The sequence below is a fragment of the Heterocephalus glaber genome, unplaced genomic scaffold (genome assembly GCF_053883595.1).
Source record: "Heterocephalus glaber isolate CG9 unplaced genomic scaffold, H.glaber_assembly_v1.0 deba00001072, whole genome shotgun sequence".
NCBI classification, from domain to species: domain Eukaryota; kingdom Metazoa; phylum Chordata; class Mammalia; order Rodentia; family Bathyergidae; genus Heterocephalus; species Heterocephalus glaber.
In genome coordinates, this window is record NW_028258189.1 from 2,118,480 (window position 1) to 2,143,292 (window position 24,813).

Here is a 24,813-nt window from a genome sequence, read left to right on the forward strand (position 1 = left end):
TATGGAAATACAGGCAACCAAGCCTTGTGTACAAGGAGGAATCCTGAGCTGGAGGAGTCTCGGTGTTGTATTTGTAGCAGTAGTAGACGTGCTTCCCTTTGCACTAGGGGAAGACACCTTTCTTTATGTTCCAAGGTTGTTTGCTATACGAACACCCTTGGAGAGATGACCTAGAACACGCAGCAGGCAACACTGCACTCCAAGGCACGCCAAAAGGACATGGCCTCACTGGGAACTGTCACCCAAAACCCAGCACACAGAGTCTTCCCTCATGAATATGACAGGATTTCTGCTGGGTGTTGCTGCCTAAAATTGCAGTCAGCGGACGGCTGTTTCCCTGCTGACTTCAATTATAAGCTCAGGATGTCTTCAAATAGCAGGGAGAGTTAACACTTTTATCTAATTAAATCTGTTTTTATAGAAGTCTTGTTTAAAACCACATCATTATTGGAAGAAGTATATTAAGGACAATCCAAATAAATTTAGCCTGAAGTGGTACAGTTAGTGTTAAAGTGTTGGTTATAAAATTCTACTTGACCAGAGACCAGAATGGGGCAGGACACTAGTGCAAGTGATATACTCTGCCGGTAACCCATTTCTGAGGGAAAACATACAGGAAAATCAGCAAACACAGGGCTAGCAAGCAAGAGAGGAAGAAAAAGATGGGCGAGGATACCCAACACCTCTGAAAGAGGAATTCCTCTGTCAGTATTTGTCATCTACACATGTCAGCTCTGCCTCAGTACGTGCTTCTGAGATCTTCTGACAAGGAGCAACAGAATCTCTTTGAGTTAGGTGCAGTGACATGAGCTCTCCAGACAGAATCTGGCTCCTGACCTAGCACGGCATGGTCCCCTACCACCACTCCATCTCCCATGTTAGAGATCTTCTTGTGACAGTGGATCTTGACCATTAACTTGATTGGCATGAGAGATGCCTGGAAGATTAGGAAAGCGCTTCTGGGTGCGTCTGGGTGGGCCATGGGGTCATGGGGAACTTGGAGACTTTATCTGGTTCCTGGCCTCTTCCTCTCTGGCTCTTCACTGGATCTCCCTGCTTCCTGGATACCATGAGGTGAGAAGTTTCCCTCTGCCGTGTCCTTCTGCCATGATGCATCTGTGTTGGCACCAACCAACCATGAGCTAAAGCCTCCGAAACCAAAGTAATCTTTCCCCCTTTGAGTTGCGGGTATTAGGTATTTTGTCTCAGCAATTAAAAGCTGAGTAATACACTCCCTCAACCCAATCTTCCATGAGAACAACATGGCACCATTATTGGCTCTGCCTGTTCAGCAGAACCTTAGAATTACGGACACTGCCAAGGGGATATGGTATGAGCTAGAGCAGAGCTTCTAAAACCTGCCACGCATCAGAATCTCCTGGGAGGAAAATGTAGATTTCATCCTGCAGGTCTGGGAGCTTGCATGGTTCACAACCTCCCAGACGGTATCCACGTACTTGGCTTGTGACTCCCGCTTTGAGCTGCAAAGGAATAGACCAGTGATTCGCAAATATGGCTGCAAATTGGAAGGACTCAGGATGCGTCACAGTACTGATTTAAAAATCAGCAAGTTGAGAATTTCAGTTATTCTTAACAGGGGGAATTCTATACCCTGGTGGCCATTTGGGAATGTGTGGGGATATTGCTGGTAGTCACAACGCAGGCAGACCGGGGAGTGGAGGAGTTACCGGCATACAGGAGATAAATGCAAACCTCCCGCCATGCACAAGACAGCCCCATGAGAAAACATCACCAACACCCCGGTGTTGATGGCACACAGGGAGGGACCTGTCAGTAGCCTCTGTCTCCAAGTAGCTGCCTCAGCTGTGCACTGTTATATTATAAAACTAATCCTGCAATACTTTGCTGATAGATAATTGGGTAATGTATGTTGACTTGCATTTACTGAGCACAGTGCTGATAATTGGCTTTGTGTAACCATGACACAGAATGGCAAACAGGCAACTCTGTGGTTAGTTCTGTAATCAGTTAAAACACGAGAGCAGATGTCCCCTAAATTTGCTAAACTCTGAAGGGCTGCTGCTTCATATTGTTCTCTAAGTTAAACCATGAATCCTGCAAGGCAGATCCCCAAGAATGAATAATTTGCATGGTGATGCTTGACATATTAAACTGCTTAAGACAGGCTTTTCTTTGTTTCAGCCTGCTACCCTGTTCACGGAGCGGTTAGCTAAGTGCTTTATAACTGGTGTGGTTCGAGACCTATTTGAACAGCTAAACCACTCTACATCTGCAGGAGAGCTTACACCATCGAATCGTCAAATGGATAAACTTAGCACTCTGCACAGATATGCAATTGATGCCACTTGAAGTAATACTAGGGAAAGGCTTTTTATGAATGTTATTCCACGCAGTAGCTTATCTTTTATTTCCTGTATTTCCTTCATAGCTCTGCAAAAATGCTTCACAGAAGGAAAAAAAATAAACAGACTTGGTTGGCATTTTTTACTAAGGCACAGAAACCATTACATTGATGAAGCAAATGTAAAGATAGCATATTTGCCAGCCAGAATTATAGGAGATAGAATCAGAAGACTGGATGACAATAATTATCAGGAAGTGTCATTAATGTCATTTTTTTTTATTCAAGAGCTTTCATTGCAGGTTCAAGCTGCTTGCTCCTAGCTCTATAGGAGTAAAAAGATGAATATACCGATGATCAATAACATGTCATATTTGCACATGTGTGGGCACACGCATTTCTTGTGAGAGGGACTTAAAAATGCAGAGTTTGAGTTTTATGACACAAATATGCTTGCAAGAGCACTTCAAACATAGATGTTATTCTGTGATCTCTTTTCCTTACCTGATGGAGATTTGTGAGACCTCAATATTTCCTGAGCAGGGAGCTGTGCAAAGCACTTCACTGATACTTTGTATCATTTTGTAGTGGAAAAGAGTAAGAAGCCGATCAGCTCGAAGAAAAGCACAAGGTCAGGATTAGAGTTGATCTCGGAACTCTTCAGGGTCTTGCAACTCCTGCCACTGGGGAGTTTTCTGTCCAAGAGATGGCTGCTCGCATTTTAAAATGCCGAATGCCTGCAAACCTAGAATATTCTTTCAACCGTTCCAGCCGATGTGTTGATTATGGAGATCGGTTAGAGAAGTAACAGGCAGTGTGGATGGAAAACGTGTCTGAGAAGATCGGATCTCTGTTCCTACGTCGGCTGGACGGTTCTGCTCCGAGATGTGCCCACACCGGCCCGGGAGGTGAGGAGCTTCGGAAGGAGAGTATTTCTAAAGATCCCCAGCTACCCTGGGACGCTGCAAGGTCTCGCCAGGTTTGAGAAACGTCCATCCCTTTAACACCGTTTAAATCCTCTTTCCATGTGGAAAGGAACACAGTCACAGCTTGCATTCAACAGAAAGGTGGAGATGTGTGGAAGGTGTGAATAATTCACACACCGGGCCAGAAACAGGGCCTAACCCTGGTGGTGGCTCTGGAGATGCCGGGGAAAGAGCTGGGGCACCGGGGGAAGGGAATTCAACCTTGTGTCTGGCCCTGGTAGTTACAGGCTCCGGGACTATTGGCAAGTCTCTGGGACTCTGAATCACTGGTCCTCCCTTCCTGGTTGTGCATTCAGCTGGGTCCTCAACAGAAGAATGTGTGTGTGTGTGCGCGCACACACACACACACACACACACACACACACACAGTTCCCCCACGGGATGACCTATAGAAATCTCCATTCACCTCATGACCATGCATGTATTTCAGCATACATTTTTTCTGCTGTTAATAATGCAAAAGCTACTCCTAGGCACACAGTTTGGACATCGGCAAACATGTTGAGAGTTTGTTATTGCATTATAATTATAAATAATTATTTAATTATTACTTAATTTCATAATGCATGTCGATGTCACGTTAGGGAAGTGCATGTGCTTAATTGAAGTACTCTGTATTTGGGTGCAGCGAGCTTAAAAGGATTCTTTTAAATGAAATGGTTTCCTCCCATATTCCTTTCAAAGGGCTTTAAAACACTTTCTGTATTTACAGTTGCTTGTGCAGGGGTAAGTAGAGGTTGTTTATTGAGATACCCCCAAACTGGTCTTTAACAGGCCATCCTCAGGCTTTCATCTCCTGGGCTGCTGTGAGAATCTATCCTCTCTTTGGGGTCATCCTCTTCGAGATGAGTGGGGATGCTTGGAGAGCTCACTACCTGAGGCGCCCTCGGCCCGGGGCTGTAATCCAGGCAGACAGCCAGATGAGCTCTCTTGAATGCAAAGCTCCAAATACAGGTTTTCAAGCTCTGCAGCAATTCTTCAGTAGCCGCAATTCTGAAGATTGAATAGCTGGATGCTCCACTTGCTGACAAGAGGGGGGAAATCTCAGGCACAAGAAGAGAAGGGAATAAGTGAGATGAAGTGGTGAAGACTCAAGAGCCCAAAATCTCCTCACCGTTATGTATAAGTGATGGCTGACGTTAGCCTCAGCCATCCTCCTGGAAGTCCCAGGAGGCAGAAGAAAGGCTAGGAAGAAAGCAGGCAGGAGATCCCAGCCCACATTTCAGTCCATAGCCTGAGTTTCAATAAAAGCTCTGCGAAGGGACACGACATTGCTTGGAAACATTATTTCCCACGAAACTGCAAAACAAATGCTGTATGTCCGAGGGTGCAGCACACACGTGGCATTGAGCGTATATCAGAGGATTCGCTCTAAGCTGGATATCGGAAGCAAATATAAATAATGCATACAGTGAAGCAGGCTGGCTTTGTGCCAGAGGATGTTCCCACTCGTTCTCACACACCTGTAGTGATGGTTCTTGATACAAGAATCACGAGTATATTGCTTACTAATGATCAATGTACTAGTTAGGAATCATTTTAAAACTTCTACCATGTAGTTATGCAGAATCAACCCCTTATTACCTTTGTTCCCATCAATTTGGTTCCATGTGCGACAAACGAAACTATTCATGCCCATGTTTGCTAACCCATGCAGAACTGTCCTCTAATTCTGACAAGTCCTCCCACAACCTGTGGTGTGAAATGTGCAAAGAGCACACGTACCAGGAGCATTTCTTCAGGGTATCACACCTCACACACATCCTCTTACACTAATGACTTTGATGATGAGTTAAAATCCCAGCGGTCTTCCTAAGGCCAGTGTTTGCCCATATATTTCAAGTGACACAAAGTACTTGTGTCACTTTCATTTTGAAAAAAAATTCTATTCTGCAACATTATTTATTTATAGTTATAAATGTTTTAAGAGTTATGGGAAAAATTGCTGTGCTGAAGTCAACTAGCTACGCCTGAATCAAGATTTCACTGAATCATTTCCTCGGACCATCCGTGGATGGATTAATAATCTCCACAGCCACACAGCGACTTCCGGTGGAGAAGGGGAGAGAAGTGGAAGAAATGAAGCAGGTGTTTGTTCAAAATGCAAAGTCGTAAGATTTAAATTAAATTGAGAGCCCAGCGAGAATGCACCTTTTCTTACTGCGATAGAAATCAATGCCTTGTACAATCATAAACTAATAATGTTCCGAAGTAAAATGTTATGGCAAGTAAATATCCTTTCACTGGTAAACTGCTGAATTTCTCAGGAAAAAAAGCAAAATAACATTGTGATCTTTTTCCTTCATCTTCCCGGTATGTATACTACAGACCTCAAAATAGCTTGAAATACCAACACTATACAAAGATGACCGTAACAATGTTGCGGGGCGGGGGGTCTACGCTGTAAAAATTCACCTGAGCTTTTATTAGTACTTAGGGAAGAAAAATGTAAAAATGGACTATATAAATTTCCACAATGCACAGTTATCTTCTTAATATAAATATACCCGTTTTTTTCAACCTTAGCATAAATATTTTAAAGTTTAGAGAGGCACCTGTATTCCTTATGTCATAACTTAAATTATCTAAAAAGGTACACATGACTTAGAGGATTTTTCTACCTTGTGCCTGTCTTTATAAATGTTTTAATGAACAATATTGCTTTATAAGGATTCTTGGTTAGCAGACAGAGTGTGGAATGTAATACTCATGAGCAAGACACATGGGAGATGGCATTTTGTGGACACACTCTGAGTGCCTTCAGGTCTTTCCTCAGTGAAAGACCTTCTAAAGCTCTAGCTCCATGACTTGTGTCATTAGCCTGATTTGTCAGTCCTTGGTCATTCACAAAAGCCACTCTGATGCAACAATGTATCACACTCAAAATGGCTATGTTTGTTGATGCACCTTGGCTTCTCACAACAGGATGTAATTTGGGATAATTCTTCTACCTTCATTTTCAGAATTCCTTCCTTCATGCTGTCTGTAGAAGCGCATGGATTAACTTGCTCTGTGTGAGTTTCAAGCCTACAAATCCCAAGCTACCTTTAGCCCTTTGGCATAGACAAGATTTCAGTGTATTTGCTGCACCTTCCTCATAGGTCAGTGACAGAAGAAAAAGAGAATCTCTGGTAAGCCAGTCACCAGAAAACCCTTGAATTTAGTTGGATGCATTGCAACTGGGATAAAATCTAAAATCTACCCAATGGCAAGTCAACATGGCAAACTGCTATACTTTTTCCAAGCACAGACTGGACAGAAATTAACAGCCATATTGATCTAGAAATATTAAACCTAATTATTTTTCCATTTGTGTGTGGGGAATACACTGTAATAGCTAAGTAAAGTCTTATGATTGTGGGTTTGGTTACAGAAACTAATAAGATATTCTGCAAATAATGGAACAATCTGATCAATGCAAAATTGGGGCAGGACGAGAACTTTTATCTATACTTGAAAATGAACTGTACAATTAAAAAATCTATAACATTCTCTTTATGGGGAATAGACACACGCATACACACAAATACAGATGATCTCTGACTTACTGTGGTTTGACTTATAATTTCTCAACTTTACAATGGTGTGAAAGCCTTGTGTGCTTTGTGCTTTGGATTTTGACCTTTTCTCTCTTCAAAAAGGGATTACATTTAAATATCATGTTGTTTTAGGACACGGAACGGAGCCTCTCAGATATCAACTTTCCTTGTCAGAATTAAAAAGGGAAAGAGAAAAGAAAAGTGAAATATATACTAAAATGAGCAGGGTACTTGAAATTAATTTTAAGATTTGTCTATGCAATCATGAATACATATTGAAATATACAATGATGATATAACTATGATAATGATATAACCAATGGTATATATCTATAATCCATCTTTCTAACTTTTTATCTTTCTATTTCACTCCAATGGCTCCATTGTGTGTGGAATATTGCTATATCCATTAAGTTTTATCAAGGGAACAACAACTAAGAAAATGAGTCTGAGTTTACCTATTGGTTAGGAGTCTCCTCCTAACCAGCTCTCAAATTTATGAAAACTGAATTTGGGATCATCAAAAACCATCCTTGAAAAAAGGGTTGTAGTCATCTGGAAATGTGAGGTGGTCTAAAGATAAATAGTGAAAAGGAAACCCTATAGATTCTTCTCCATGAAGTAAATCTCCTCTCTCCCCTGCCATTGGTTTTTCTAAGTCCCACTGAATTTGGAGTATTTCGAAAAGGAAGTTCGGACACAGACTCTCATGGTATTGACTAGGAAGCCAAGTGGGTCAGCTGTGGGATGTAACTGATCGATTGTCCCTTGGCAATTCATGGGGCAGGTGGTGGATGGAAAGGTTCCCCTAAGTCTGGCTGGAAACAGGAGGGTTTCTATCTTTCATATTCTTATTAATAACAACACTCAGTAGCTTCATATATTTAATGAGTTAGGTAATGCATGTGTCAGGGAGGAAAATAATTCACAATTTGTGTCACCAACCCAATAAAATATTCTCATTAACTATACTAGTAAATCTGGAGGATCTGGTAAAAATTGAAATCCTACATTTGTGTTCTTGAACAAGCATATGTGGCTCTAACTATAAGATTTTATTCCATAATAAAAGTGCTCTGTAATAGGAATTTTAAAATATATAATAATTATTCTGTAAATGGAATCTTAAATTGTTATGTGTGGCAGAATACCTACTGTCACATCACAAATTATAAGATGGAGAATAGAAAGTCCAGACAAAATAAAATCCAACAGAAATAACTTTTTAAACTTTAAACCATTCACACTCTATTTTAATGTGCTTTTTGCACTCAATATCATGCTCTAAACACAAGCAAATTCTATGTAAGGAAAACATAAGGTGAAGGTAAATGTATTTGCAATGCTTCCCTCTCTTTGTTTGATTTTAACTGACATAATAATTGTACAAATTTCTGAGGTACAATATGATGTTCTAATACATGCATACATTGTGTAATGGTCAAACCAGAGAAATTTTTTTGATAGAATCAACCAAAAATTCCTTAATTCAAATCTTTTGTGAGTTAATCCTTTTTATAATGACTTCTTGCAAAACCACAGATCTGGAACACGATTAATAAATCTACTGTTTGCAGAAGGAAACATTGGAGATGAAATGGTTATGAGATATGACTATGATTAGGATCAGTCCGTAAAACAAATGCCTGTTTTGTCTTAGTATGTTCTGTGTCCTTGAGGAAGCATATATGCTCCTAACTGTAAATTTTGTTCCTACCTCAAATGCAAAGGAAAAGAAACGAGATGATTATTGTAGAGCTCAGTGTCTGTCCCATGGGGCCAGTTGAATTTCTATGTTGACATAACATCTACTCTTCTGAAGAAATTAGTGGAGACAAAGGTGGTTGAGAAAAGAAATGACTTGGGTCTCTGGCTTCTATACACATATTGGATACAAAATACACACACGTGAACTCTGAAACCATGATCAAAACCAGACCAGCTAATCTGTATCAGTTTTCCCTCTCTCTCTCCTATCCTGATGCTTTGAAAAGGAGACATGTAATAGAATATTTTATACTATTTTCCTAAATACTGTGACTTCTATTCCTAAACCTTAATGGTTTTTCCTATCATTTGAAACCTAAATTCTGAATTGCACCCCTGTGTTACAGAGCAGGAGCCTGAGAAATGTTCAAATTAATGATGTTCAAATACTAAATTGTTCTGTCAGAGCTCAGTGAAGCCGTGAAACAAGTTGAGTAATTTGGGCCCTCTCTGTCCCTGGGATATTTTAATGCCCTAAAAGATTTTTAATTCCAACATATAATAGGTATACCATATTTTAAATAACTTCCATTTTTTCTGCAGCAAGGAGATGAGATAATACATTCTGTTTCATAAAGCGGCTAGTAGGTCGGGAGAAAACTTTTTTAACATCAAGAATAATGTTATGCTGTAGTGGAATTGGAAAGGTATTACTGACTTTTTCCTGGGCTGTGTTTCGGGTTTTTCATTTCTCTCCCAGGGGGTGAAGAGCGTGGGTTTTATTGAACGCACCAGCAACTTAGACTTTGGTATGCAGCCCTCTTTTCTCATGACAACTCCTCAGTGTACGTTAGATTGCAATGCTCATTCTCTCAGAAATATATTTCACAATACAGCTTGCATAGATCCTTGAATGCTCATTTAGCACAGCATGGCAGCAACAAAACAAAACAAAACAAAACAAAACAAAAAACTGATGACGTTGGGTGAACAAGGAACTCAACTGACCTCATTATCAACTGTGCCTTCTGAACCCTCCCTTCCTATTTTCCCTGCTAGGGAGAGGTCTGGTGTCCCTCTGCAAAGACAACTGAGGAGGCTGAGGGACCACCGATGACACCCATGCAACATGGAGGTGCAAACGTCTTGTCACTTCAACACACCTTTCCCAGTAAGCACAACTTAATTACTGAGATGCAATTGTGATGATAGTATATAAATGGTCTGAGTGTCTGTCTTGAGACCTTGATCATTAACGTCCATTCAGTTTCTTCATGTTTATTGTGTCTCATATTTTTTATTTCAGTTGGGTGGCCAAGAGAACAATTATCTTTACAAAAGCAAGATAAAGTAATTTTTAAATAAGCAAAATGAGAAACACAAAGAACTGTGATCTAAGAAATAACATAGATGCATTATAATAAAAGGCTAATTCAACCAAAGGTGATCTTTCATTTTTTGACCAACATAATAAAAATTTTAAATGTATGACTTTTCAATGCATGAACATAGTATTTGTTTTTCTACTCATAGTTATTAATATTTTACACATATTAATCCAAATATTCTGTGTATTTCATTTACTTTATTGTTGTTGTTCTGGGCATAAAAGCAATGCTGGGCTAATGCTCTACCACTGAGCTGTGCCCTCAGCCCGGTTCTACATATTTAAAAAAACCTACATTGCTATTGTCCCTGCACTAGAGCTGTAACCTATTTAACATTTTTGTGATGCCCCCTATTCAGTCCTTTGAATCCATACCCAGATAGTAATTTCAACCGCCACATAATTACGTGATTATTTAGAACCATCAAATTATACTTGCCAAAATTCTTTAGTTCTTCCTAAACTCCCAGCACTATTAATTATTTCAAGTTCTAAGAAGTAGTCTCCTCCTGGCCTTGCATTATTGGGAAAAATTTACCTGGGACCCCATGTACCAAAAAAAAAGTCTTACAGTGACATAATCTGGTCTTTGGTACTGTGGTTACTACCACTGTTTGTCACTACAAGAGTGCAGATGACGTTGGTGGTTCTGATTATGTAAATGTGAGCCAACACCAGCTGTAAGATTGCTCTCTTTTGCTTTGTTTAGTGCCTGGCAAACATTTTCAAACCCATTTCCAGTGGGCTTGTGGACAACAAAAGATACACTCCTAACCTTTTTCTGTGCATGCTTGTTCCCAAGAATATTGGTTCATCTTGACATTTGCTTATGCTGGTTATGCATTTTCCTCCATGGTGATGAATATGTTTCCTTGATAGAATCCATAGACCAGCTCACACATATCCACCATATTCTATAGGTCAGCTCATCCATATTAAAGGCAGGCCATGGACCAGCTCGCTCATGCCCAGTGGAATCCATAAACCAGCTCACCTATGCCCAGTGGAATTCATGGACTAGTTCATCCATGCCCAGTAGAATCCATGGACTGCCTTATGTATGCACAATGGAGTCCATGGACCAGCTCCCCCATGCCCAGTGGAGTCTACTGGCCAGCTCAGCCACAGCCTACGGAATCTGTAGACTAGCTCACTCATATCCATTGCAGCCTGTAGAGTAGACTAGCTTACCCACATCTAGTGAAATATATAGACCAGCTCACCCATTCCCAGCACAGTATATAACAGGAGATCACTCACACTCGGCAAAGCCTATGAGTTGGTTTACCGATGTTCCAAAGGATACACGATAAATCTTCATTTATCAAGTCATAATTGCCTCAGACATCAAGTTACTTAAGAAAAACCCTTTTATACATTAAAGAATTCATTCAATTCAATGATGATCTAAATGACATATTATCACCTGCAACCCCGAGACTCTATTCTTCCAAATGTCATTTGTTCGTAACTTAGGGTCCGTTGCTCATCTAAACAGAAGCACCTGGACCCCTCTCAAAGGACAAAGTTCACATCAATGCCAATATCTGCATTCTCTAGTAAGCTGGCAGCTTGCCTCTTTCCCTTACAGAAAGTGCCATCCCAACTAAATGGCTCAATATTAGTGATTATTTCGCAGTGGTTCCCAATGCAATTATAGCCTGCTTTCTCTGCATGGTTTCCAATGTATTTTTGTCTTTATTTAACCATCAAGCAAGACTGAATAAATTGCTTTTATGGGTTCCTTTTTATTTATTACTTAAATATCAATTGAGTTTCTGCAATTGTTAGGAACATATTCAATAGAGGCGATCATGAGTGAGTAAGTGATGTTTGATGTGGATTAACCAAGAGTTTATTAAGATCTGGGAAATCTCTAAATTAATACTAAATGATAATAACAATAAAATGTCAAGAATATGGATAACGTCTAATATTTCCTGAATATTTCCTGGGTGGTAGGCTGTAGAAGGCACTAGCCATACAATTACAAATATAAATTCGGTATTTTAGGATAATTATCTGAATATAAATTGAGACTACATTAATCATATTACCTCTGGAAATAGCATTACAAGGTGATCCCCAGCATGATGCCACAAGTTGAAAATTTGCAGCCAAACCAGGCACATTAAAAATGGTGCCTATGATTACCTATGTGAGTGAAGTGTACATGACACATACATGAATTTTGTGTCTAGACTTGAGACTCCAGCCACAGGATAACTCATTAGATATACTCAAACATTACAAAATTCATGGTTTGATACTCTCCTGCTCTCCAGAATTTAGGGTACACTGTACTAAATCTGTATAATTGAAATTCTCACATTGAGAATTTTTGTCTATTTTTCATCCCACGGGAAGACTTCTGCCTGCGACATCCGGTGAGATCCTCTGGAACCTGAGATGAAGAGCCGATTTTTCTCAACCACGTGGCTTTCCAATGTTTCCACAGCCAGATTCCACCTTGTCTTTTCTAGATTCATTACCTCTACCTACCTGCTGTTCGTCCCAACTTGTGGAAGAGAGTGTCCCCCAAATGTTTTCTATCTCACCGCGATGGCTTTCAAACTGTGGGCACAGGAAGAGACTGAAAGTCTTTACGGAGAATCTGAGCCACGGGCCTGTGAGGTTTCAGATTCGGACAAGGCAAGTTTGGGGGAGCTGCTTGGGATAAGCCGTGGGGTGTGGTCGTGATCTGTGATGTTCATGCGACCACAGACGCATCTGTTGTCCTCTTCTACCACACACACCTTCTCAGCGCCCAAAGCCTCCCCTCCTTTTCCACTAAACTCTTTTCTGTAGGATGAGCCCAGAAGAAGAGGCAACTTCTGGAACTGTGCAATAGGTGTACAGGAAAGTATCTAGACTCCCTTTCCACACATGTACCTACACTCAGCAACTGGTATCCTCTACAAATAAAAATGTTCCAACAAACCACCGAAACAAGAACAATCTCATTAAGCCACTGTCACCTACTGACGATACGAATGTATCTTTATCCAGCTGTGTTGCAAACCAGTCATTTACCTGAAGCCAAAGAAAGGGGGGCATTTAAATGTGTTGGGTGGACAGTGATTAGGAAGTGACAAAATTGTGACATGTTCCTGTCAAAGAGAGGCCTAATTCTGTGCTTAATGTATATTGGGCCAAAATGGGGTACTGGCTAGGGGGAAAATGTGGTGCGTATGGGTGTTAACTTTGAAAGCTGGCATATTGGAGAACCTCTCCTCTGCATGTGTAATAGATGTTTGTAACTCTGAGTTGAGGGAATGGTATCGAGAGGGATGTTCTGTCACCAGCACACTATCAGCCGTCCATGTGGAGAAAGACTTATGGATCTGCCAGGCTCTGATTCATCGCACTGTCCTATCCTGTTGTATCTGTGGAAATGAACTGCTCAGAAACTCCAAAGGGAAATTCGTGTCTTTGACACACACATCGAGCAATTATCTTCTCTTGTTTCTTTGCCCCTGCAAGGCAAGTAACGGTGATGATAAACGGGCTTCTCTTTCCTTAATAGGGCTGAGATCCTGGGTCAGAGAAATGGTTCAGTAGCAATTTCCTTTGTCTACATGAAGGTGCGTTTGGCCCTTCATGCCCTGGGATGTACTCCAGGAAGCCCAAGACCACCTAAGCACATGTACACACACCGAGCTAGCTAGTGGAGAGGGTGGTGGGGTGGAATTTGGACTGTTCTGAGACAATAAGTGAGTCTTCCTCATGCCAGCCCCTGCTTGGTGACGTGTTGTGGCATTCACTGCATCTCTCAGTATCTGCTACAAAACAGGATGGACTAAGGCAGCCCCCAATTCCTTAGGAACCTTTTTAGCTCCTCTACCACCTTCTTAGCTAGGCTCCCTTGATGTTGTATCCAGTCCCCTGTTGGATCCATAATCTATAGGGGCCCTGAACACAACTCCAAGGGACCCAGCATGAGCTCACGGATCAGGAAGCTCCGACCCCAATGATTTATGGATTGCACCTCCATGAAACATCCTAACATAATTTTCAAATGTCCTAAAGAAGGGAGAAGATGGGGCACAGTGTCTGTAAACTCAATGCTAAAGCAAATTTCAGAGATGAGCTTTATTTTAAGAGACAGAGACCAGAGAATGTTCTCTTCTTCTTTTCTTTTTTTTCTTCCAAGCTACTGTGTTAGCTTTATTTCATCAGTGTGTTTTCAACCCACTAATCTAGGGCCATTTAATACAATCTTGTTTATGTCACATGGTTGCACACAATTTCTTCTCACCTTTCGGTACAACAAGGATTCAAAAGTGCCGAGGTCTATTACAGCAATTGGGAGGGTACAAACAGTCACTTTGGTATTTCACTGAAATGTTTTGTTTGGAATCTAAGTTACATCACTCAACATCTTCTGTCACAGACAATGAAATAACACATTGTCTTCCTTTCAGAAAAAAGGAAGGCTTGAGTCACTGTGAAATAATTTTCAATTGAGTTTATAGCTCCCCTTTAAATGTCAAGACAAAGAAAAACAGGGGAAAACAAACCAAAACATGCTCTTAAAGGAGAGATTTCTGGTTATTTTTTCTCCTTTTCACTTTTCTATATTGCCTGCATTTCCCTTAACGTATAATTATTTTTATCGCTGGAACTGAAATTCGAAAAGCACAAAAGTTGGTGGTGTAACACTTGTTAAAGTCTTCAAGTGGCTGCAGAAATCATTAATGTTTTTGGAAACATCAGCAACTTTGTTTACGGCATCCAGTATACTTTGTATAATTGATTAACCTAGCTAAAAACTGCTCGAAATTATCTTTTTGTTCCCAGATAGGTTCACATCCTGGTTCAAATGAGAGACCTCTATCCTTGCTATCCCTCCTCTAAATCTTTGGGTCAGAACTCTCAGGGTGACATTAAAAAAACTATGTTCAAAAGAAGCAACTTCTGCATCACAAACATGGCAATTCATTACTTTTTCTGCATGGCTCATCAAAAATCTACACTAATTTTATTCTCAGTAAACCGCTGCTCCCAAATTTCCAGAGATCTATGAGGAGTAAGCAGTCTTAATAATAATAACTATAAGTTATTGAGCAGTTAAATATTGGACAGGTGCTTCACTAAGCATTCTGAATGTACTATTGGATTTAATTCTCCAAGTAACATTCAGGTGGAAGTAATATTAATAGCTTCATTTTTTATCAGAAAGCTGATGCTTATAGAATGCAAGGATCTTATCTTCCCATCCTCAAGTGATAAGCTAGCAGGCTGGCATTTGGTACCCAAACTGCTTATGTGATGCTGCCATTGTTGTCTCTGGCCAATGCCCATGGTATGACCTTAGCTCTCCAGTACGAATGTAAATGCTGCACTCACAGGGGCACCATCAGTTCTGATTGTTCAAGCAACTTCCTGGCATTGTTAAGGATGTTTGAAACTTTTGATGAAGATTTTCCTGCTGTTCCCTGTGTGCCTGTTGCACCAGGACAAATGATAGAAGCATGGGTGACCGAGCAATGACTCAGGAATCCACTTCTCACCTTGGAGACACAGAGCATGGTGTCATAGGAGGAGTGATTGAACTCAGTGCCTGTTACATTCATATAGTATGTATATGTTAGGGTTCATGTCTAGATGACCCCCCACAGCCTCATGTGGTCCTAGGTGGGGCTTTTTCAGAGGTGGTGGAATCCAGAGTGTGGGATGCTGGGATTGAGGGTGTGCGATTCCTAAACCAGCCCACTGATGGGTTTGGCACTGCCCTAATCCTAGTAACCTGGATTCAATATAAGGGACAGAAAGAATCTTGTCTTGCCCCCTTCTTACTTGTGCTGTCTTCTGCCTGCAGTGAACTGTTTCTCCTCTGCGGCGTTACTCCACCAACCCGTTCTGCCTTGGAGTCAGCTGAGTAGGGACCAAAACCACTACACACTGTGAGCTAAACCTTTCCTCTTCTAACTTTGGGTGTCGGGTATTTTGTCTCAGCACAGAGTGACTAAGACAGTGCATATTTGATGACTACCTTATTATAACCTAAATTTACTAATTTAACCCAAAGATGAATTATTGGGTGCTTCACACCATGGCAAAAGTAGCACCCATGCCAGGCATGGTGGTATACTCCTGCAATCCCACTGCAGAGGGAGGCTGAGGCAGAAAACAAATTGGATGCTAGCCTTCAAAATTTAAAGAGACCCTGTCTCAAAAACTTAAAAAAATAAAACCAACCAACCAACAAAAAAAACCGGTTAGGGATCTAACTCAATGGTAGAGTGCCTATGGGTTCGATCTGTAGTACTGCAAAACAATACTACCTGTATACTCTTCTGTATCCTAGTGTGAAAATTTCAAGGCTTAAGGAATGATGCTGCTGTAAACTCCCCTAGCTGGGTTAAAATTAAATGCAGGTGCTTAATTCCTACAGCAGCAGGTTTCCCATTTAGGCTGTGTCCAGCTGGGTAGATCTTTGGTTCCCTGTTTACTTCACTCCCACGGTGGGCAGTTGTCTGGGTGCCTGCTGAGATAACTGGACGATATATCACTTATCTTCCAACACCCCAGCGCAAGTATGCTTGTAGAACCAAAATGAACACTCAGAGCAAATGGAAACGCACAAGCACTTTGAGAAGGTCTCCAGGGTGGGCATCCATTGGCCCAACCAAGCAACAGGGGTGAACTCAGAATCTGCCGGTGGTGAAGGGATCTCCTCTAACTCCTGCTGAGAAGCTGCAAACTCTTGGCCTTTGCAGGGCCTTGCTTCTGAGAGGGCTGAGCAGAGGGCACTAATGCACTCTCTCTACCTCAAGAGGCACATGAAATTAGTGCCCAGTAATTGTTACCTGGAGCAGGTTTGTGACAGCTATGCAGATACTGAGAGCGGAAACATTGCTATTTAATGCCACACGAGTGTCTACACCCAGAGGTGTAGTGGGCCTCTGATTTAGTCTGGCAGGTGCCTGGGGACACTGTGATGCTCAGAACTGGAGCTGCCCAAGCTCTACGCTGTTATTCTCCTGTATTAAAACAATCAATCGGTAACCCACACTCAACGTCACAAAAAATGCACAAAAATGCAGTTAGAGAGGAGCAATATAGTTCTGATTTTCAACAGCACTGGAAGGTCACTACTGCTCATAGCAATCTATGATGTATTTCAAAATAACTAGAAAAAATACTGTAAGAGTCCCAATGCATAAAAATGGTTAGTGCATGGAGAGATGGAGATGCTTATTTACCTAGATTTGATCATCATGCATTATATACAGGTATCAAATTATCATAATGTGCCCGATAAAGATCTACAAATGATATGTTTCAATAAATAATTTTAAAGTATGTGCAAACTCAGGAATGATTTTCCCTGTTGACAAACATAAATCAGGACACTTTCCATCATATAGCACCATCATCGTCATCCCCTCAGAAAAACTTTTGTAAGTATTGATGGACAGACTGTGTTGTTGATTTTCTTGTTATATCCAACACAGAAATAATGGGAATTAAAGATACAGCGAACAAGATAACTGAAGTAATAAATTAATCATACTACTCTGTGGGTTTTCTGTTAGTTTTTCTTATTTATTTTTCTCTATTTTTATCATATATGCTTGAGGTACTTAATAATTACATTCAGCTTAAGGAATTGGTGCATATACCTACTGGATCTTACTCATTTTTACTTCCCTTTCTCTTTTGTCCCCTTTCCTAGTCCCCTTCCAATTCCCTGTGGCTTCTTTTTCAAAATATTTCTCCAGAAGTTTCCCACATACATTAGATTACCTCTCTCCAGCTATTCATTAAGAATCTTTTTAGAATCAGGTGCATGAAACAATTTTTATATTTTTCTCTAACGTGACTGCTCTATCACCTTTTCATGAGACAAATTCGTCTTAATTAAAAATTGTCACTAGAAGAAAAATGTCTGTCTGATGACTTGGTTTGCTTCTTTGATTGTCTCCAGAAAATATGATTGGGTACTTTTACTTTCTCTGACAAGGATGGACTAAAAATGGACACGTTGTTGTGGTTTGTATGTTTCCCCACAGGTTGTATTTCAAAGGCTTAGTGTGACTAATGAGAGGTATTTAGGTCATTGGGGGTGTGCTTGGAGGGCATCTGGAGATATTTGGGCCCCCCCCCCACACACATTTTTCCCCCTTTAGTTGTTTTCCCTGAGTGTTTTGACACAGAGATAGAAAGCCAGCTAATGCACACCTGATCCCAATTTCTGCATTAGGCTTGAGAGTGGCCTTTGCAAACATAGATTTTGTAGTGCATTCTTCAATTACATTTGCTGGGAGATGTGATCTTAGATATCGGTTGCTGTATATTAACATACTCAGAATTTAGGGGCCTACATTTTCAGTAGCAGGCATTTATTTTGTCACAGTATTGTTGGGAGATAAATCAGTCAGGGCTTGGCCACGTAAGGTGGCACCACACTGTAGTCCATGGTTTGTGGTATCTCTGGGATCCATCATACATTTGGGGCTTCTGTTGGGGCAGATGGGACAGCTGTGTAGGCAGAGTGTGGGCATTTGCTCTAGGATGCTGGCTGGGTCTTATTCACATATCGAAGGGTTTAAAGGCAGAAAATGGATATTGCCAGGATTCTTTTGTTTGTTTTTCTTTGAAGAGACAAAGTCGTGATATGTTGCACAATCTGGCATTGAACTTCTGGACTCAAGTAATCCTCCTGCCTCAGCCTCCTGAGTAGTTGGGGCTACCGGTGCATACCACCATACTCTGTGTTGTAGGGGTTCTTGAAGTAATTTCAGGCTTGGAAATTTCACAGCACTGCACTGCTTCATTTTCATTGGTGAAATTATATCTGGACTCCAGCCCTAATGTCACAGGTGAAGAAATAGACCTCACTTGGTGGGAGGAAGTAGAAAGACTTTATGATCATCTTTATTCTACCTCAGCTAGAGATAGGATAGCATCTACATGATTCGATTCTGGATGCAGTTTTGCTGCAAACAAATCCACTTTATTCTCTTGTAATGGAATGCTAGATTTCCACTTAAGGAAATAAACATCCAAACTCACTGGGTGGGCATTTCAAATATAAATAAAAATAATTCATGCATGTGTTCAATGAATACAAGATTCATAAATTAAGGAAACATCAGAGATTCCATAGTGGAAATGAATTATAGAGTCAGTGAAGGAGAATTTAATTGCAATGTATTGACACAGCTTATGCCATCCTCTTAAAATACTTAAAAGAGTGAATTGAGTTATAGCCTTTCTGTGATTTAAAGCAAGCTTGTGTCTTGTTTTTCTTTGCACACTTAATCTTTTGTATGAATGCTAGATAGTTCTTTAAATAATTAATAAAGGTAGATGTGTTGCCCCCCCGAGTCATTCACAAGAAATAACACAGCAGTATCTAAGAAAACACTAAAAACCAAAGTCCCCCCCCCCCAAAAAAAAGACAGCCTTGTTTTTATTTATTTTCAGTTGCTATCGGCCTGGGGACAAAGAGTCGGGTCTAGATACAAATAGAGCAAAATTTAAAATGAACAGAGTTAGATGTTGGAATTTAAAGAGGACACACATTAAGTGTCTAGATTTGTTTGTTTTTTTTTAACTGAGTGTGCTTTTCTGGAATTGTTTTGAATTTCACTGAAGGACAAGTAGTAACTTGTCTCCTCCCATGATTGCAGTTTTTCACACTCACAGAGAAGTTAAACAGGATGTCGATCCCAATGGAATGTTCCAGTGCCTGTATCTCCCCTTCTGTCTTCACCCTCACCCTATGTTCCTGCAGCAATGCTTGTTGTTTTTTATCTGGTGCTTGTTACTTGCATGAGTGAAAGGACATTGGCACAATCTAATAGCAAGGCCTTTTTGCAAAAATTAGCCAGTGCTTTACGTGGAAATGAGCGAAGGAGGGCTGGAGCGTTCAGTTCAAGCCCTAGCATGTTCCTTTGAGACCCAAAAGATGGGGAGGGATTCTTCACTGGGTCTTACACGAGGGCCGCCACCCAAAGCAATCTCTGTAATCTCTCTGTAATTCCCCATCTCTCTGTATGAGCCGGTACACCTAAGAGCCGCTATTACGGAGTCAACCTCCTCTGTCTTTTGGGGGAGAATGTGTTATTTCACCATGAACTCAGGGCTGCCATTACTGTCACAAGGTTCGCCCTGCGAACATGGCGGTGGAGATTCGGGATGCCAGGGGTTGCAATTTCCCAGGGTAATGCAGTGCTGTCCCAGCCGTCGCCCACAGCAGGCGCTTCCTGTCAATGTGCCCTGGATGGAAAAGCATTTAGTGGAGGACTCTTCCTCAGGGAACTATGGGGAACCACCTAAGGGGTATTTCTAAGGTGTGATGGGGATGTGATGTTACCCACTGGTATGAAGCATGTGTCGATCCTGGAGCTATCCCGAGAAGCTTTTAGTACAGCTCACAGGACTGGCTGTGTCCAGTCTACACCACTGACCCTAGTTGCCAATGTGTAGGGAAAGGAGATGATGTTTCGCCAAAATGAAGAAGTTGAAAGGGAGCCTTAAAAATTGGGATTTCTCCAGCTTCTTCATGCTGAGAGGCACATTGTCACCCCCAGCCCTGGCACTAGAGGATTTTCAGCAGAACCAGATTTGGACATTTTTAATGCGCCCTCCAATGGGCCAAATCCCAGCTAAATCTACACAGGCATATTTCCTGGCTTTGTTTTTCTCGTTTTTGTAAATTAAATGGCTTCTGTGTGCTCCAAGTTGTAAATAACCTCACATGCCCACTTCCATAGACTTTTCTCATACACTTGAAGGCGGCTGTGACAAAGGAATCCAGAGAGTTGGGACCCAGATTCGGGACTCTGGTTGGATCCCCAGTAAAACCTGGATTTGCCTGGATGTGAAAAGCTCCAGGCCCGTGAGTAGTAGTAGCCTGCTGGCACTCGGGCTCTCTGAACATTGGGTTGTTGGAGAGGTGACATCTCCGGAATCTGCAGGATGGAAATGCTGGCTCCTGGAAACGTGCAGTTCTGTCTGCATGAGGATTGCTAGTGATTCTTCAGGCTTTTATGCAGTTTCTTAATGAACACTGCAGACTGGAGTTTGCAAAGGCTGAAACTGGAGTCCAGGAAACAGCTCCGGTCTGTGTGTTGAAAACACCCTCAGACACCAGAGGGGCAGGAGGAAAGGATGAGGTGCTGGAAAGTTTAAGAATCTAAATTTTCCTGTTCCTAGATATTACCCAGCCTCGTACGTTCAACCATAGACCCTAGATGATGTCTCTTTTGGCCCAGGGGCTTTGCAAATAGTGCATAGATTTCCCACCACCTCATCATTTCCACCATCATTTCCACTCTCCCTCTGTGTGTGTCTGTGTCCTCAGCTCCTTCTCTCAAAAGAACAGCAATCCTTAAAAAAAAAGAAAGAGCATGAATCCTGTCAGATTGGGGCCATCCTAGGGACCTCATCTTACCTTAATAACCCTGTCAAAGACCCGTCTCCAAATACAGTCACATTTCAAGGTTAGGGCTTCAACACAGAATTTGAGAGGCAAGGGACAAAATTGAACCCGCAATAGAAATTCTCTGCCATCGGAAGACCTCAGACTTACTTCATAGACCTTCACTTTCTGCCCCTGAAAGACCTCTCTGTCCCCACCCCCACCATCACCATGGTAACCAAGGTCGCCACTGGGGTCCAGTACGAGTTCTTCTGATGTCCAGAGAGGGAGAAAAGGTGGGAGCAGTCTTTCCCTCATTCGTCTCTGGGAACTGCCACAATGAAGGTGGAGTTCCGCGATCCTTTTCTCGACTGGCGGTACCTCTCGTCCTGGTTCGTTAGGGTAATAAGCTACTGATTAGCCCAGGACGTGGGCATCTCTATAAAGCAGCATTGGATTGTATTCCTGGTTGACCCTTAGCTAGGCATCACAAACTTTGAGAGCACACGGTCTTGCTTATCGCTATAGCAGAGCCACAAAGACAGAAGCACACTATTCTTATTGAATCCCTGAGCTCGATACCCATAGGAACATGCAGCTCCTCTTCCTTTATACCAAATAATCCACTAAAGGGTGCGGGGGGGGGGGTCCCAACAATTTAGCCAACATCCCCTATTACATTTCACAACAGGTCCAAAAATCTAAAAAGTAACATAACTTGGTATCTGTATAGTTGCTGTTTCTGGAATCAAGTCCAAAAATGAGCCTTTATTGTGAATTAAATCTCAGCATTGAAATTTAAGTTTTTCTTCCAACCTATTTGCATTTTTTAAAATTCTAATTTGTTTGTAGCCTGGGCCATTTGGAAAACAGCTCTCTGTTTCAGCCACACCTGTAACAGGTGCCATGGTGGTAAGGACTCAGAATAGTATGGACGCCACACTCTGTCTCTGGCACGGACTTTTTTATTAAACAGAATATTTGAGGACTACTCAACTTGCAACCAGCCTGCGTCAATATATGGCTTTGCAGCTCCTGCTTTCTTTTGGGTCCGTCCACCAGGAGGCAGCACGGTACTACAGAAATGTTGTAGCTCCCTAAAGTTGGAATTAGGGGCCCTCATTCCGGACAGTTTAACCTCTCCGGCTCGGCTCTCAGTCTCTTATCCATGCAATGGGAGAGTGTGAAAGTCACAGCAAGGAGTTACTGGAAATGTAATACAAGCAAAGGACCAAGGAAAGATTCGTACCTACATTTCAGTTTTGAAACATTAAATCCTGGCATATACTATAAAGAGTAGACCTCCTAATTGTCACTATCTGATGGAAAAGGAAGGTAAACTGAAGACTTCAAGGAATTTAGCTCACAAGGCTGAGTTTGCACTGAGAGGGATTTGAATGCAAATCTGCCAGAGCCCTGCATTCCCTAGCAGGATGGCCCCAGATTGTGTTTATAAAATTCCTGACAGAGGACAGGAGCCAGAAGAGATGAGGAATGAAACCAGGACAGACAAAATCAGATTTTGCCAGTCACTTTTTTCTGAGACCCAGGTATAATATCGCTAAAGAACTTCCCCAGACTGCCAGTCTGGCACCAAGTGAAGGACAGGAGCAGTATCTTACGTTTGTCATCCACACGAAACCCATGCTTTCTGTGAAGCCTTGTAATTTTTGCTGGAGGCTCAAGTAGTATCTGCTGATGTAGCCACCCTAGAGTTTGACCTGGGATTTGATATTTCTATTATCAGAGAAGAGTTGTCATATTAACTTCGCCGAGAGGAATCCCATTTACAAAATAGCTCGGTGGTAAAGGGCTTGATGATTATTAGCATGCTCGAGCTCTGGGTACAGTCTCTGCTGTCACTAAAATTCAAACAGAGAAGGAAAAATAAAAAGATAAATACAACAGGAGAAGCATTTTTCAAAATCTAGACTGTATGGATTCTGTGGGAGAAATGATTTAATTGCCCCAATCACTTAGTGATATGGAATAAAGACAAGAGATGGAGAAATGAAAAATTGAAAAGCAAAAAAGATTTCAATGCTGATGAGATTCAGTGCTCTAAGGTTAGAGAAGGACGACTCGTGCCTTATGGAACCCTCCTTTCTCACTAAAATCTTTCCTTTTCTAGAAGTAGAAAATCAGCATGGCACCTTGAGTGGTTTCCAGTGCATTTTTAGCCATTCCTCCTTTCATTACAGTACCTTCAACTAAGGGATATACACATTGCCTGTAAATTTAAAATTACTTATTCAAAATGTATATTGTGGGAAGGGAATCTGGGGATTGAGGGAGACAGGAAGGGGAAGTAAAAAGGACCAAGATGTAATACGTACCAGTTCCTCACAATGAATGTACTTATTATGTATCACAAACATATACTAATAACAATTTTTAAAAATAAAATAAAATGCATGATGAATGAACGTCATCATTAGAAGATACCGCACAAGTCCAAGTTGATAAGTGACTCATACTCCTGATATGACATAAAGACTCCGGAACTCAAGCTCCAGTCCAGATCTGGGTAGCCTAGTAAGACCTTGCCTCAAAATTAAAAAAAAAATAATAACAAAAAGGGCTGGGGATGTAGCTCAGTGCAAAGACCTTGGATTCAATCCCCAATACTACAAAAGAAAAAGAAAAGAGCCAGGAACTATCTCAGATTCAGAAAACCTCAAGAAAGAGGACTGCTGAAACATCATTTTGGAACATACCTCCTAATTGACAGCACCCTAATATCACCACCACCTTTTGGATCCCAAGATTAGATGTTAGAATTGTATCAGGGCTGAGCTGTGATTTCAATTTTTGCACTATCCTTCTGGAATGGACTGTATGCTTCTTACAGCTTTTACTTGCAAATTTTAAAGTTGCTGAGTATTTCCGAAGGATTTAAGTATCAACATTATGTCTGAAAAAAATATATCTCATCTCCCACACTTCCGCAGAGTTCCCCATTGTGAATTTACATTTATATCCATTGGTTTTCATTCACCTAAATATTATCTTCTGCAATGAAACATAGTTCTCCCCACCATTGTAGCAGCCTTGTTTATTTTATGGACAATCTGGGAGTGCAGTGATATGTGAGTAGTGAAAACTAAGAACTAACATCTTCCAGGAGTCAAGGAGCTGACTCCCTCTGACACTCAAGCTCTGGGAGGTTTGCTGAAATGAGTTTTGAAAGCAACATTCTCAGATCACACATGCTAGCATTTCTGGGCTGCTGCACCCGGGAAGGTTTGGGGACCCATTCCTGTCTTATTGAATCAGAAGCTATGAGAATTTGGCCTAGAAACCAGATGCTTTATGCCAAACAGTCATTAGTATTTCCTGTGCACCCGAAGTGATTTGAGGTCTGGAAGATAGATGTGGTGAACATCACACATGATGCAAAATGCTACCGCCCTTTAAAAGTGTTGGTAGTTCCTTACCAAACTAAAAATGCTTTTACTGTTCGATCCAGCAAATGTATCTTGGCTATTTACCCTCAT